General features: G+C 44.9%; 1 pseudogene; it reads left to right on the top strand.

Moving 5' to 3' along the window:
- Window positions 1–624: 624 nt before the first annotated feature.
- Window positions 625–15,208, top strand: part of LOC102813068 — a 42,546-nt pseudogene continuing 27,962 nt past the window's right edge.

The raw sequence follows: 15,208 nt of genomic DNA on the forward strand, positions 1-15,208 counted from the left end.
TGTGTGGACCAAATATTTATCTGCTTTCAACCTGCCTAGTTGTCTTGCTTCAAGGGCCATCCTTCTACTGAAGTGGATTTTGGGGGTTACAGAGGACATTCAGTTAGTTGCTGGTAAAGTAGTCAAGAAATGGTGAGTAGCAACAAGAACTTGGTGATCGTTTGTTAAAGCAGATAGAGTTAGATGTGACTTGGTAGGGGACCAGCTCTGTGCTCCATGTTTCTTCTAAAGGGAACTGGTGACTCTACAGTCCAAGGGACTAAGTCTTAAGAGGCATCCCAATGTCCTTCTCCAATCCCATTAGCACCTTGCTCTGTAGACAGTGGGCTTGCATGCCTGGAGTCACTGTCTCTAAACGAGTGTCAGAGCTGACACCACAGGGCCGTGGGCTGTTTGCTGCACAACAGAACCTCCTGTCTAAAGCCTGAAGATGCAGCGGCTCCGACTGAGGTGGCTGAGCCCCAGCTCCTCCAGAGCTATCCTATACTGTCTCTGTCAATAGCGCTCTTGGCTCCCCACGTACTAGCGCCTTTTCTGTGCGGTTCTCAGTCTCCAGCACCACCTCTCACCTGGTGCAGAAGACAAAGAAAGGGAGAGGACATTGTCAGGGGAGGAGGCCTGACTATGTATGTGGTCCTACTGCGGGTTGTCCCTGTCATCAGCTCACTAGGGAATAAACCTGGAGACAGGCAAGTTGGATCCTGGGTGAGGTCTAGGACCTTATAATATTTTTGTTAGCCGAGGATCGTTTTGCTTGAGATGTTCATGTTTTATGAGAAGCCTGTTACCTATCCTAAATTATTGTTTTCTGAGCCTACCTGTGCCTAGAACTGGTGTTACATTTCTAAAAATGTTAGTTTGTAGACTTTTTTCTATATTCTTTTTATTTTCATTTTTAAAACTTTATTGTGATTTGAGTGGTTTATAGAATGGATCATCTGTCCCTCATTCAACAAATCATGCACTTTGTACCATTACAGTGACTGCAATCTTTCCCTTACCATTGGTTAACAGTGCACCTGTGTTCATTTAACTCCTGTACTCTTCCATGTGTCTTCACCACCTTCACATTGCCCGTGTCAACTTCACTCATGCATTGCCTTCCCCATCAACCAAGTGAACATGTGTCTATCCTCTACTCCATGAATAGTTTTCCCGTCCTGCCCACTCCTGGAGATCATTGTAGAATATTTCTCTTATCAACAAAACCTTTTCTTAACATTGTATAACAATGGTCTTATGTAACATTTATCCTTGCGAGGTCAGCATTTCAAACTCACCAGCTACTCCTTGGAATCTTATACAAGGTCGCTGAGTCGGAACCTATTCAGTGCCACTTAACAGCAACAATAACAATGGTTTCACTCAGTATAATGTCCTCCAGGTGCATCCATGTTATTAGGTATTCACAGATTCTTCATTATTCTTGAGCATTTTGTAATGTTCCCTTGTGTATTTGTACCAGTTTGTTTAACCATTCTTCTGTTGATGGGCATTTGGGCAGTTCCCATCTTTTTGCTCTTGTGAATAGTGCTACAGTGAACATGGGTGTGCAGACGTCTCTCCGTGTCACAACTCTCTTTTCTTGAGGATATACACCAAGGACAGGAATCGCTGGATCATACAGTATTTCTATTTCCAACTTTTTGAGGCTACGCCATGCCATTTCCCACAATGGTTGCACCATGTTACAGTCCCATCATCAGTGTAGAAGGGACCCACGTCTCCACACCTTCACCAGCAAGCATTAGAATAACTGGGAAGTATTAAAATGAAATATACAAACATCTGACGTTGGAAAAGCAAAAGGGAGGAACACACTCAGTCATTTGTTTCTTTTTTTAACATTTTGTTGTGAATTGAGTGAAGGTTTGCAGAGAAGATCATCAGTTTTACATTCCACACATCACACACTTCGTGTCATCTCCATGCTTACAACCCCCTCCCTGCACAACAGTCCTCCTGCTTCCTCCCTGTGGCTGCCATTTCCATTCCTCTCCCTTCCCCATTCCCTTCTCAGCTTTGTCCTTAGGTAAGCATTACTCTTTTGATTTTAAACGATTGACCATTCCATGGTGAGCATATGTTACTACTGTTGCCATGCCCTTATAAACCTATCTACTGCTTGGCTGAAAATTAGGCATCAAGGGTGAGATCCTCTCCAGACCTCATGTGTGGTTGACACCCATAGTCTAGGGTTCCATCAGTCTTTTTCTGACCAATTGTTGTTGTTGTTAAGAGCTGTCAAGTTGGTTGACTCATAGCGACCCTGCATAGGGTTTCTGAGGATATAAATCTTTAGAGGAGCAGAAAGCTTCATCTTTCTCCCATGGAACAGGTGGTACTTTTGAACTGCCGACCCTGAGGTTAGCAGTCCCACTCATAACCACTATGCTGCCAGAGCACCTTTCTTTCTGACCAGAGCCCCATCTTATTATTATTTTTTGAATAATTTTGAGTTTCATTTCACATTTCCTTCCACTCTATCCGGGACCTTGTCATGTGATCCCTTCAGAGCAGTTGGTCGTGTTAGCTGGGTACCATCTAGTTCCTCTCATCTCAGAGTCCTGGACACTAATGTTCACATGTTCCATCAGTTTGTTAGACTAATTGATTCCAAGCATCTTCAATGCTCATTACTGTTTTGTTTCCCGCACATGGGGAGACCCATAGTTGTACCTTAGATGGTTGATCATGAGCTTTTATATCCCAAACGCTACTCACCAAAGAAGTATGTCAAATATTGTCTTTTGGACTATGTTACACCCATTAACTGGTGTCCCCCAAGGCTATGGTCCTGATCCCCCAGGCTCACCAACTCATTTAAAAAAATATGTTTGATAATATTTAAGAAGTTTTCATCATTTTGCCCGCTATTTTCTCCACCACATTCATAGTTGTGTTGGCAGCAAACAGGAGAAGAAAAAACAGATGACTTGGACCTCCTAAAAGTAAGAGCACTTATCAAAAGATTCATCAAAAAGGTAAAGAGAGATCCACAGAATGCGGCAAAATTTTTGGCAGTGACAAATCAGACAAAGGGCTACTCTCTAAAGAGGACCTTCTTCTGGTGGTGAAGAAACATAAAGAAATGCTCACGATCATTAGCCACTGTTGTTGTTGTTGTTAGGTGCCGTCAGGTCAGTACCGACCCATAGCGACCTTATGCACAACAGAATGAAACACTGCCCAATCCTGGGCCAACCTCACTACTGTTGCCATGCTTGAACCCATTGATGCTGCCACTTTGCCAGTCCATCTCACTGGGGGTCTTCTTTTTTTTCTCTGACCTTCCACCTTGACAAACATGATATCCTTCTCCAGCAGAAGGATATTATGTCTGAAGTATGAGAGACGAAGTTCAGCCATCCTGACCTCCAAGGAGCACTCTGGCTGCACTTCTTCCAACACAGATCTGTTTGTTCTTTTGGAAGCCCATGGCACTTTCTATATTCTCATCCAACACCATAACTCAAAAAAATTAGCCATTAGAGAGATGCAAATTGAAACAATGAACTATCATCTTACTCCAGCGCTGAAAGCAAAGTTAGAAAAACTAGGAAAGAATGAATGCAGGTGAGGATGTGGGGAGATTGAGACCCTCCTACATTGCTGGTAGGACTGTAAAATGGTGCAACCACTGTGGAAAACAGTATGGCACTTCCTCAGAGAGTTAGAAATAGAGATACTGTATGATTGTCAGGGCAGTGGGAAAGCCTTTACAATCCTTAGGAGTAGCTCAGCATGTAAGGTGTCATTGTGCAGAGAAGCCTTATGAGTATGGAATGTGGGAAAGCCTTTAATTGGTCCTCATGCCTCAGTGTACACAAAAGAACACACAGAGGAGAGAAGCCTTATAAATGTAATAAATGTGGCGAAGATCCTCACACCTCACTGTTCATGTAAGATCTTGTGGAGAGAGACCTTATGAACATAAGGTCTAGACTGAACCCACAGTACTAGCTAGCCATTCACGAACTCACAGTGTAGAGAGCTCCCATGAAGGTTGTTCTTAACTGTCATCAAGTCAATCTGACTCATTATGACCCTGTATAGGATCTCCAAGGAGCAGTCGGTGGGTTTGAACCACTGACCTTAAGAATGTAAGAAATGAGAAAAACAAATTCTCACTTAACCTTTTAAAAACATGTGAGAAGACTCACAAGATGTGTACTAATGTTGCAACGCTTTAGTTCATCCCTAATATTTTTGAAAACCTGAAGGAATCCGCATGTGATAGAAACCAAGTAGTGCAGAGAAAGTGTAGTGGGAAAATTTGTACATTTCTCCCCCTACTTTCCAAGATGGGGAGGATTCACGCTTGTGGGAAGGTCTTCACTAATTGCTTCTTATGGACACATGGCAAGTCATACTTAAAAATGAATGACGTATGTGAAAGGATCATGGAAGCCTCTCTGAATCTTTGGTAATTCTTAGCAAACATGTAAGTTACTATACTGGACTTAGCTCATGAACGTAAAGGACGAGGAAACCCTTTAGTGTTCCATTTTTCTTAGTACCTGCGTGATAGCTCAGACCGAAAGACACTCAGTGATTAAAAGCCATATTTTCAGTTGTACCACATGGTTCTAGATAAGCCTCAAAGTGTTCTTTTGTCTCTTTTCATACATTCAGGTTGTCTTCATTGGGAATATCACCAACCAATGGACATTATGAAGTTTGCTTTCCCTTTAAAAGGTTTTTATACGTCTTTGCTCCCACTTGCTTGTTAGATTGCTGTACTGTGGTGGTTTGCATGGGGCTGTGATGCTGAAAGCTTGACCACCGGTATTTTCAGTATCTGCAGGGTCGTCTTTGATGGACAGGCTTTGCTGGAGCCTCCAGACTAAGACAGACTAGGAAGACGGAGAGAAGGAGTACTTCTGAATGTTTGGACCCTGAAAAGGTTGTGGACAGCAGCAGAATGCTGGAGAAGGACATCATGCTTGGTAAAGCGGAGGGTCAGTGAAGAAGAGCCAGACCCCCAGTGAGATGGATTCACACAGTGGCAGCAGCAATGGGCTCAAGCGTAGCGTTGATTGTGAGGCTAGCACAGGACTGGGTAGGTTTTGTTCTGTTATGCATAGGGTCGATATGAGTCAATACAGACTCGACGGCAACTAACAACAGAAAAACTAGTTCCCAAGGACATTCAGATTTACTCACCATCTCATCCAATCAGGAGATGCTGATGGCTGGACTCACTTTCTCTATCTGACGTATAGCACAATGTATGCGATGACAACACACTGAAAAACCAGGACAGGAAGAAGCATGCATGTGTCTCTACTCTGAAGGGTAATTCTGTGTCTGCACAATCCGCACTCACCCCAGCACCTTGGTCTGCCATGCCTTCATTCTTCAAGTGCTTTTCTATGACATGACCTCAAAGGGGGTCAAAGGAGGACTTGTGGCAGGAAATCATCTCAATCTGGTGGCAGCTGGGAAGAGTGCCATCGAACAGAGAGAACAAAGGAAAGTCAGAATGAAAGGAAGTGGCTCCGAGGGGTTGAAAGAGCATTAGTGTGCACACATCCTGACTTAGGTCTTCCCAGTGGTCTCCATGGACTCGGCTCAGTATGGGGTCATTCTGTTGACAACAGTCCCATATCAAAAAGCTAGGGTGGGGGTGGCAGGGGTTCCAGAAGAGCTTGACAGAGATCTTCAGGATTCAGAATGTTTAACAAAGTCAAGAACTGAGAAGAGAGGAGGTGAGAGCCCAGGAACACATGCAGGATGCTAAGAAGGGATGAACCCTTGCTCACCATCTCATGTAACCCTAGCTCAGCCTCACTTGCCTCCTCCAAGATTCAACTGAATGAAAATCAGAACAAAAGAGCGTCATGATGGGACACACTTGGAAAGTGTAATCTACTCCAGAACTGGTGGTAGATGCTAGGAATACACCAGTGCTTGCTTTGGATCATTGGAGCTCACCACTGGGTCTTTGAGGTCATGTCATGATGAAAAACCCCAACCTTCTAGATCCCTTCCTTTGGGTTCCTGGCTGAGTACTGCAAATTCTATCAACACAGCTTAGGAAACTAAGAGTGCTAAGAAAAGAACGTCTTCTCTAACATTACCTGTTAATTGCTGCCAAGGCCTATGCCAGCCTCATTTGCTACATGCATACCCTGTCCCATCTAGGGAAGGTAAAAACACAACCAAACAATACAGGAGTGAGAGGGGGCAATCCCCCCGGGATGCTGCTTTCTGCACCATGAGAGAAGTAAGCGGCTGCAATTGTGCTCCACCTGTGCTCAGGTCTATGGAGTCACCGAGTACCATCATGAAATGATGGACAAGAATGGGTCTGATGCTAACCTAACGCTTAGACAAGAATGAACAGCAGTGAGGTGTCATGAAGTGCTGGAGAATTGGTACCATCCAGGCTGGTAAGGGACTAAGAGTCAGAGTACCAGCTCCCTACCAGCGCGGGCATGGTGGGGGAGGAGATGTTGGTTTCCATGTCCAGAGACATTGAGGTCATTCCCCTAAATAACTGGGCTGCACGAGAACATTTGGCTATCAAGAGTCCCAGGAAGGACCCACATGGACAAATGTTTCCAGAAAGGGATGGGTGCTGGCTGTGGCCCCCTTCTCTGCCTTGTCCTGTTCCTGTAACTTCGGAGTCCGTGGCCTGTACAGAGGTCACAGGGGCAGGGTCCTGGGCATTCAGGCTGACTGCAGGAAGGGAATCCTGTATTTTCCGTAATTACTGCTGGTTGCTGGTCTCCAGCCCATGGGGTGTGGCCAGACCGTACTTACACACACAGTCGATAAGAGTTCCACACAGACACACATGTACACACAGAAATACTGCAGAGTCTGAAGATACGTGTCCAGAAAAACTCATCTACGTAACATACAGAACACTGAGTGAGGCATGTTCCAGTAGACACAGATACAGGCACATACAATGGAAAATTTGCAAATGTATCCAACAGACCATCTCCATGAGCCACAAATAAAAAAGAAGTGTAAATGCATTAGGTTGATTTCTGTGTATATCACCTGGTGAGTTCCACACGTATAGTCATTCTTGGTTGTTTGAAAGTGGTATTTACAAGGAATGAGATTTAAGTCTTGCCAAATCGTAGCATGAAATCTCCGGTATCATTTCTACCACCAAGGATATATGTTATACACACCGATCCTTTTTCTTTCCAGATTTCACATTCCAGCCACCAGTGATTACCAGTGAACCTTGATTTCATGACTTTAGAGACAATTTCTAAATGAAGCACAATACATGAAAGACCAGGTTCTGAATACCGTCAGCATCAGCCCTGATTGCGGTTGTCACTGGTTTGGGTGACTTGCAGAGATGGGCTGGAAACACCCAACCATACAGTTGGATCACAGACATACCTCACTGTCAAGGATGAGAAGTTGGGTGCCCACCCCACCCAGGACCACTACCATGGCCACAGTACTTTTGGATTCCCGGAGAGGAGGAAAGTAAGAAGACCTGTTTGTTGTCTGGAAATTTGCCCTCTTGTTTCCCACCAGCCTGTGACAAGTCATGGGTGAACTTTGACTCAATGCCTCCAACCTCCCAGACTGATGCTAACTAAAAAGCCCAATTTTTGAGTTCACCCAAAGGAAGAAATGTCTGTTGATGTGCTTCTGAAAACCACCCATGAGTCACAACCAATATGACAGGAAATGCCTTCCTGCCCCTGGAGAGGAGGGTCCAATGGTTCTCTCCTTGGTTTTTTGTTGATGAGTGCCATCGAGCCTGTTCCGACTTATAGCGACCCTGTATAGGGTTTCCAAGGAACAGCTAGTGAGTTTGAAGCCCCAGCTTTGCAGTTCAAACCCACCTTGTGATCCAGTGCATTATCCTGCGCCACCATACCAGGACTCCTTGGCTTTAGAGGCTAGGAAAAAGGTGGGAAAGCCAGAACAGGGAGGACAACAGCTGGACACTTCTTGGAGAGATGTGGACATGGTCCACAGTGAGAGCACCAGAGTCAGCAAGCCTCACCTCTTTGCAGGTGTGTGGCCCTGGGTAAGTTACTTAATATCATCTAGAGAATGTTGATAGTAAGAGAACCTACTTATAAGAGTTGTCAGAAGTGATCCACAAAGTGCCCAGAAAACCTGCTGATGCAAGAATCACATTCTCAGGTGTGGCTCCACACAATGAGAAGTCGGCATTTGAGAGTGGTCTGGGAATATGTCATTGAGTAAGGCTGTTGACCTCTGGAAAGAAGGCCAAGGTGAATCCCATGACTTTAGAACTCAATGCTCAGAGTTCATACAAGTCTCACCCTGGCTAGCATCACCCCCTCGTACTGCCTTTGTGCTAATCGTGTTTTCCTGGAGTTTGACCCAGAGATGGATGATCAGCAGAGATTCTCACTCACGTGGTCAAACACTTAGTCCTTGATGGCATAGTATGCCTGGGGGATGGCACGGTCCAAAGCCTGTCCCAGTTGTGAGAGTTCAGGTGTTACAGACTTTCGATTGTATGGATCATGACATGCTTTGGGCAACGTTACGGAGAATGAGTATTCCAGAAAAGTTAACTTTGTTTATGAGGAAACTGTACAAGAGGCAGTTGTTTCAACAGAACAAGGGAACAGAATGGTTTAACATTAGGAAAGGTGTGTGACAGGGTTGTATTCTTTCACCGTACTTATTCAATCTGTATACTGAGCAAACAATCAAAGAAGCTGGGTTCTATGAAGAAAAACGTGGCATCAGGATTGGAGGAAGACTCATTAATAACCTGCAATACGCAGATGATACAACCTTGTTTGCTGAAAGTGAAGAGGACTTATAATACTTACTGATGAAGATCGAAGACTACAGCCTTCGGTATGGGTTGCACTTCAATGTAAAGAAAACAAAAATCCTCACCACTGGACCAATAAACAACGTCCATATAAATAGAGAAAAGATTGTAGGTGTCAAAGGCTTCATTTTGCTTGTATCTACCAACACTCATGAAAACAGCAATAAAGAAATCAAACGACATATTGCATTAGGCGAATCTGCAGCACAAGACCTCGTTAAAGTGTTGAAGAGCAAAGATGTCAGTGTGAGGACTAAGGGGCGCCAACGTCACAATTGTTTTTACACCTCAGCCCATTGCTGCCACTGTGCTAATCCATCTCGTTAGGGGTCTTCCACTTTTTGTCCGATCCTCCACTTTACCAAACGTGATATCCTTTCCCAAGAACTGACCCCTCCTGATAAAGTGTCCACAGTATGAGACATGAAGTCGGGCCATCCTGGCTTCCAAAGAGCGCTCTGGCTGTACTTCTTCCAACACAGATTTGTTTGTTCTTTTGGCAGTCTGTTGTGCTTTTAATAATTTCCTCCAACTCCATAATGCAAAGGCATCAATTTTCAGTGGTCTTCCTTGTTAACTGTCCAACATTCACATGCATATGAGGTTATTGAAAATACCGTGGCTTGGGTCAGGCACACCTTAGTCCTCAAACTGGTATCTTTGCTCTTCAACACTTTAAAGAGGTCTTGTGCAGCAGATTTGCCTAATGCAATACATCCTTTTGATTTCTTTATAGCTGCTTCTCTGAGTGTTGATGGTTGATCCAAGCAAAATGAAGCCTTGACACCTTCAATCTTTTCTATCTCTGTTTATATACCTAGTGGTGAGGATTTTTGCTTTATTTACATTGATGTACAACTCATACCAAAGGCTGTGGTCTTTGATCTTCATCAGTAAATATTTTAAGTTGTTTTCGCTTTCAGCAAGCAAGGCTGTATCATCTGCATATTGAAGGTTGCTATAAGTATGGTGAAAGAATACAACCCTAGCGCACACTGTTCTTAGTTTTAAACCATTCAGTGTTTCCTAGTTCTGTTTGAACAACTGCCTCATGAACACAAGTTTTCCGGAATACTCATTCTCTGTAATGTTTGTCATGATCCACGCAATCGAAAGTCTTTGTGTAGTCACTAAAACACAACCAGCTTCATGGGGCAGAGTCTGTCTGTCTGCTTGCTGCTGTCCCCCAGAGACCAGCACAGTGCCTGACACAGAGCAAATGCTCAATACAATGCTGTGGAATGAATGAATGAATGACCAGTCCTGCCACACTCCATGATGGAACCAACCAGTGCTTCTTTACCCACATATTCCCTGTTGTACTTCAATGCTTTCTTCACTTCCTCCTCACTGCTAAAATCCACAGGCATAACCAGGAGGGGACAGTGACACAAGTGACGTGTTCAAACCCCACACACATTCAGTGGGCATCACAGATGAGCATACACACTCTGATATATATTCAAGAAAGTCTAAGCATAAATGGGGACAAAAGAAACCTGTGTTTTTGCCACCATACAGTCAAATTTCACTTACAATAAATACCCTGTTGTCTGTCTTCGTGCAAGAAAAATTTAGATTGGCAGTCAGGAACGGCAGCCCTTGGTCACTTCTAGACTCACATTGCTCCTTGGCCAGGCGAAGGCTGGCCATGTTCTAAATGCTGTCACTTTTTTATCTCCCTGAATTCTCACAATGTGGTGACACATGTTTGTTCCTGTGGCACTGGTGAAACTGAGACCAAGTACCTTGCCCAAGCTCACAGGGCTATTAACACAGCAAATCCTACAGATCTTTGATACAGAAGATCTAAGAAACAAATACACCTGTGGAGAAAGGGGGAGGCGGGCAACAGCACCGGTTACTGTTGTCAGCAATTGAGACCAATGCTGACAGATGAACCGCCAATGACTTTGCCCCCATAACCCTAGGAGATGCTGACATCCATTTCAAAGAAATAGGCAAGCCCCCACTGGAATATGCATATGCTGAGGGTGAGGAGGGAAGAGAAGGGAAACACAGAAAGATGGTATCAGTGCACACCAGCTGCTGGAGCTGATGACAAGAGGTAAACCCTTATCCTGACCAGTTTAAACATCCACCTATCTGAGGCTACACATGGGGAAAATATTCCTCCCTCATTCCACTGTCCTAGCAGCTACCTTTACCCTTGATTCTTGACCTGGAAATATCCCAGCCCTTAGCTGTTTTTTTTCCCCATGGGCGATGGTGTTGGTGGTGGTGGTATGCCATTGAGTCAGTTGCGACTCATGAAGACCCATAGAAGAATTGATGCATTTGAGTTATCGTGTTGGAGGAGAATATTAAAAGTACAATTGGACTGCTCCCAGAGAAGCAGTGATGCCTGAAATGGAGCCAGAGATGATGACGTGGAGCGATGGAGCAGCTGGAGACTTTAGATCCAGAGAGGGAGAGCGACTGTGTGCTGAAGACCTGGGGGGTACGGGGGAAGGATTGCATGGAGGGGATGGTAACCATGGCAATGAGACGATATACGATAGAATGACTGTAAAACTAATGTTCTCCCATGTAAACTATCACATAATTCACAATAAAACATTTAAGAAAAAAAAAAGTACAATTACACTGCTAAAGAACAAACCAATCTGTATTGGAAAAGGTACAGCCATAATGTTTCTTGGAAACCATTGCGTCTCTCACTTCAGACATACTATGAGGAGGCATCAGTCCTTGGAGAAGGATGAGAAAGATGAGGCTTTCTGCTCCAGTGAAGATTTCCAGCCTCGGAAACCCTATACAATGTTGCTATGAATTGGAACCAACTCCAGGGCACACAAACACTACCATTAAAGTGGTGTCAGTGCAAAAGAGGAAGACCCCCAACGAGATGGATGGGCAATGTGGTAACAGCAATGGGCTCAAGCGTCGCAACAATGTACGGAGTGACCAGGACCCCACCCCACAACCTTCCCTTCTGTTGTACATTAGATCACTATGAGTTGGTACCCACTCTGTTAGAAATGAATCCTGATGTCGCACAAAAGACACTTGGTGAGACTAAATTACCTTGGCAAAGCAAAATTTACTCCTGCGTGCTCACAGCTGAACAGGGACAGGCCAGCGAGCACACCGAGTGGGCAGTCCACTCCGGCTTTTAAATCCCTGACACAAGTCTTAAGGCTGTGTCTCACCTCATGGGCTAGGGCTTTGACCCCACAATCTTTTCCCTTGTTGAAATTGTTGGCTAGTTGAAATTTCTAAGGCTTGCATTCCCATTTCAGGAAATAGTAAAAAGTAGGAGAGTTCATTCATATTGTCCCTACTCACTTCAGAAAGTAGTCAAAGAAAGATCATAAAGTCTCTGCTCACTTCAGGAAGTAGTTCCAAGACAAAGAGAGATCATAAAGTTATTACTCACTTCGGGAAGTTGCAAAAGAAAAAAACAGGTTATTGCTATTAAGTTCCATCAAGTCACTTCCGACTCACTGCGATACCTGTATAGAATTTCTGAGGAGCGGCAGGTGACTTTGAACCGCTGACCTTGCTGTTCAACCCGATCTTAAGGGCTTATCCTACGGCACCAGACCAGATTATAAATATTCGTTAAATACAGGGAATACAGGGGCCTTTCTCTATGTTGGAAACAAACACAACAGAAAACTGATGTGAAACCTCAGCAGTGGGAACTGAACTTCAGCGCCTCTGGAGGAAGCTCTCTGCTCGGGACACATCTCCAATTCCGGACGCCCATCTTCACTCCATGGTACGTTCCTGAATCCCTTCCCCTTGCACATCCTGCGTCTCCGTAGCCAAAAGCGGAAGTGCGTGTACTTATCGGGAGCCGTAGTTGGTGTCGCCCCTTTTCCCGGGAGCGGATGCTTCCGCAGTTCAGGACAGCGCTCTGCCCTGGAGGACCTGGCCGACTTGCCGGGTGGCGGCCTGCTTTCCTCCCTGGGTTGCTCCGGACCGCGGAGCCATATTTCCCTGTCCCCGCCGTTTGACCCGGGGAGCCGGCACCGACCCAGAGTCCGGCCCTCCCCATTCACTCACCTCCCGCAGGTGCCTGCACCTGGGTTTCGGTGCGTTGCCAGGTAAGATGTAATTGTTAAGTGTCGTCTACTCGGTTTCTGTGTAGGGTTGCCCAAGTGTGGCTCTTGGGTTTGGAGCGTCGAACTGATTCGCGGAACACCAGGACTCCTGTGTTGTTGTTAGTGCCTTCGATCGGTTCCGACCCATAGGGATCCCTGCTGGTGGTTGGTGAGCGCGAACCGCCGACCTTGTGGTTCAAACGACTTTGCAGCCTGGCTCATTAGCCCGCAGCGCCACACCAGGACTTCGAACATAATATTTGTTGGAACATAATATTTGTTGTTGTTAAGTGCCGTCGAGTCGGTTCCGACCCATAGCGACCCTGTGCAGGGTTTCCGAGGCTGTAAATCTTTAAGGGAGCAGAAAGCCTCATCTTTCTCCCACGGAGCGGCTGGTAGTTTCGAACTACTTACCTTAAGGTCCACAGCCGGATTCGTAATCACTACGCTATCAGAGCTCCTTGAGCATAATGTTATTGTTGTTGTTAAGTGCCTCGAGTCAATTCCAACCCATAGCGACCCTATATAGGGTTTCCAAGGAGCAGCTGGTGAGCTTGAACCGCCGACCTTGCCGTTCAAACAGCTTTGCAGTCTGGCGCATTAACCCACAGCACCACATCAGGACTCTGAACATAATATTAGAACCGTGTTTACCTCCATTTCAGGAGGAAAATATTTCGTAAGAGGCACATTGAAGGACCTTTTGTTGCGCTGTTAGGCAGAAATGTCATGATTGTGTCAGGAGTCTAGTTAACTTCGTGTAACGTGAGACTTTAGTTAAGGCTGAACGATTGGTAGAGTTGACACACCCCGTGTTTCTCCAAAATCTGAAGGATCGGCTGCGGCCCAGTCTGTGGGATTGAATGCCAGCGATTGAAGCAGAACTACGGCAAGCAAGGGACCACGCTGCTTACAGGAAGTCTGCCCAGAGAACAGGCTGAATGAAGGTCAACAACCTACTACTCTTTACTCAACTCTGCCATCTTTTTCCCATTTCAGGTTCCAGTCATGCGCAGTGAGCAGTACTCCAGCTCACAGCTGGGGACCAAGAGTGCATCCATCCAATCAGATGTGAGAATTACGAAGCTCTGACCGGCTTTGTAGACCAAACATTTATTTGCTTTCAATCTGTCTAGTGGCCTTGGTTCCACTGCCGTCTTTCTACTAAAGAGACGTTTTGGGGTTTACAGAGGATACTCAGACGCTGGAAGAGCAGTTAAGAAATGGTGAGTAGGAAAGAGAACTTGGTGAGCGTTTGTTAAAGCAGATGAAGTTATGTGTGATTTGATTGGAGAACAGCTCCGAGCTCAGCATTTCTCCTATGAGGGACTAAGTCTAAACAGGCATCCCAATGTCCTTCTCCAATCCCATTAGCACTTTCATCTGTAGACAGTGGGCTTGCATGCCTGGAGTCACCTTCTCTAAATGAGTGTCAGAGCTGACACCACAGGGCCGTGGGCTGTTTGCTGCACAACAGAACCTCCTGTCTAAAGCCTGAAGATGTACCACAGTGTGTTTATACATTCTTCCAATGATGGGCACTTAGGCTGTCTCTGTCTTTTTGTTATTGTGAATAGTGGTGCTATAAACATTGATGCGTGTGTATCAACTCATGTTCTTGATTGTATTTCTTGTGGATATATATATACCAAGTAGAGGAATTTCAGGATCGTAAGGTATTTCTATTTCCAACTTTATGAGGAAGCGCCATACCATTTTCCAGAGTGATTGAACTATTTTGCAATCCCCCCAGCAATGTAGGAGCGTCCCAGTCTCTCCCCATCCTCACCAGCATTTCTTGTCCTCTGCTTTTTTTAACTTCGCTGTTATTGATGGTGTGAAAGGATATCTCATTGTTTTAATTTGCATCTCTCTAATGGTTAATGGTTAAGGGTCTGCTGGTGTGGCGCTGTGGGCTAATGCGTCAGGCTGCAAAGTCGTTTGTTGTGCAAGGTCGGTGGTACAAGCTCACCAGCTGTACCTCTACAGGGTTTCTATGGGTCCGAATCGACTCGACGGTTAATGATCGTGAACATTTCTTCATATGTTTGTTGGCTGCCTGAATGTCTTTCTTGGTGAAGTGTCTGTTCATGTCCTGTGCCCATTTTAAAATTAGGTTACTTGTCTTTTTCTTGTAGAGGTGTTGTAGTTTCCTGTAGATTTTAAAAGATTAGTCCCTTGTCTGATAATGTCTGATAGGCCATTATAAAAGATTTTTCACATTCTGTAGGTTTCCCCTTTTACTCTTTTGGTGAAATCTTTTTTTTTTTTTTTTAAGTTATATGTGAATATATATTGTCAGTATTTGTGTGTTGCATCATTAAGTGAAAAGATA

Source organism: Chrysochloris asiatica, unplaced genomic scaffold (assembly GCF_000296735.1).
Source record: "Chrysochloris asiatica unplaced genomic scaffold, ChrAsi1.0 scaffold00125, whole genome shotgun sequence".
Lineage (NCBI taxonomy): Eukaryota > Metazoa > Chordata > Mammalia > Afrosoricida > Chrysochloridae > Chrysochloris > Chrysochloris asiatica.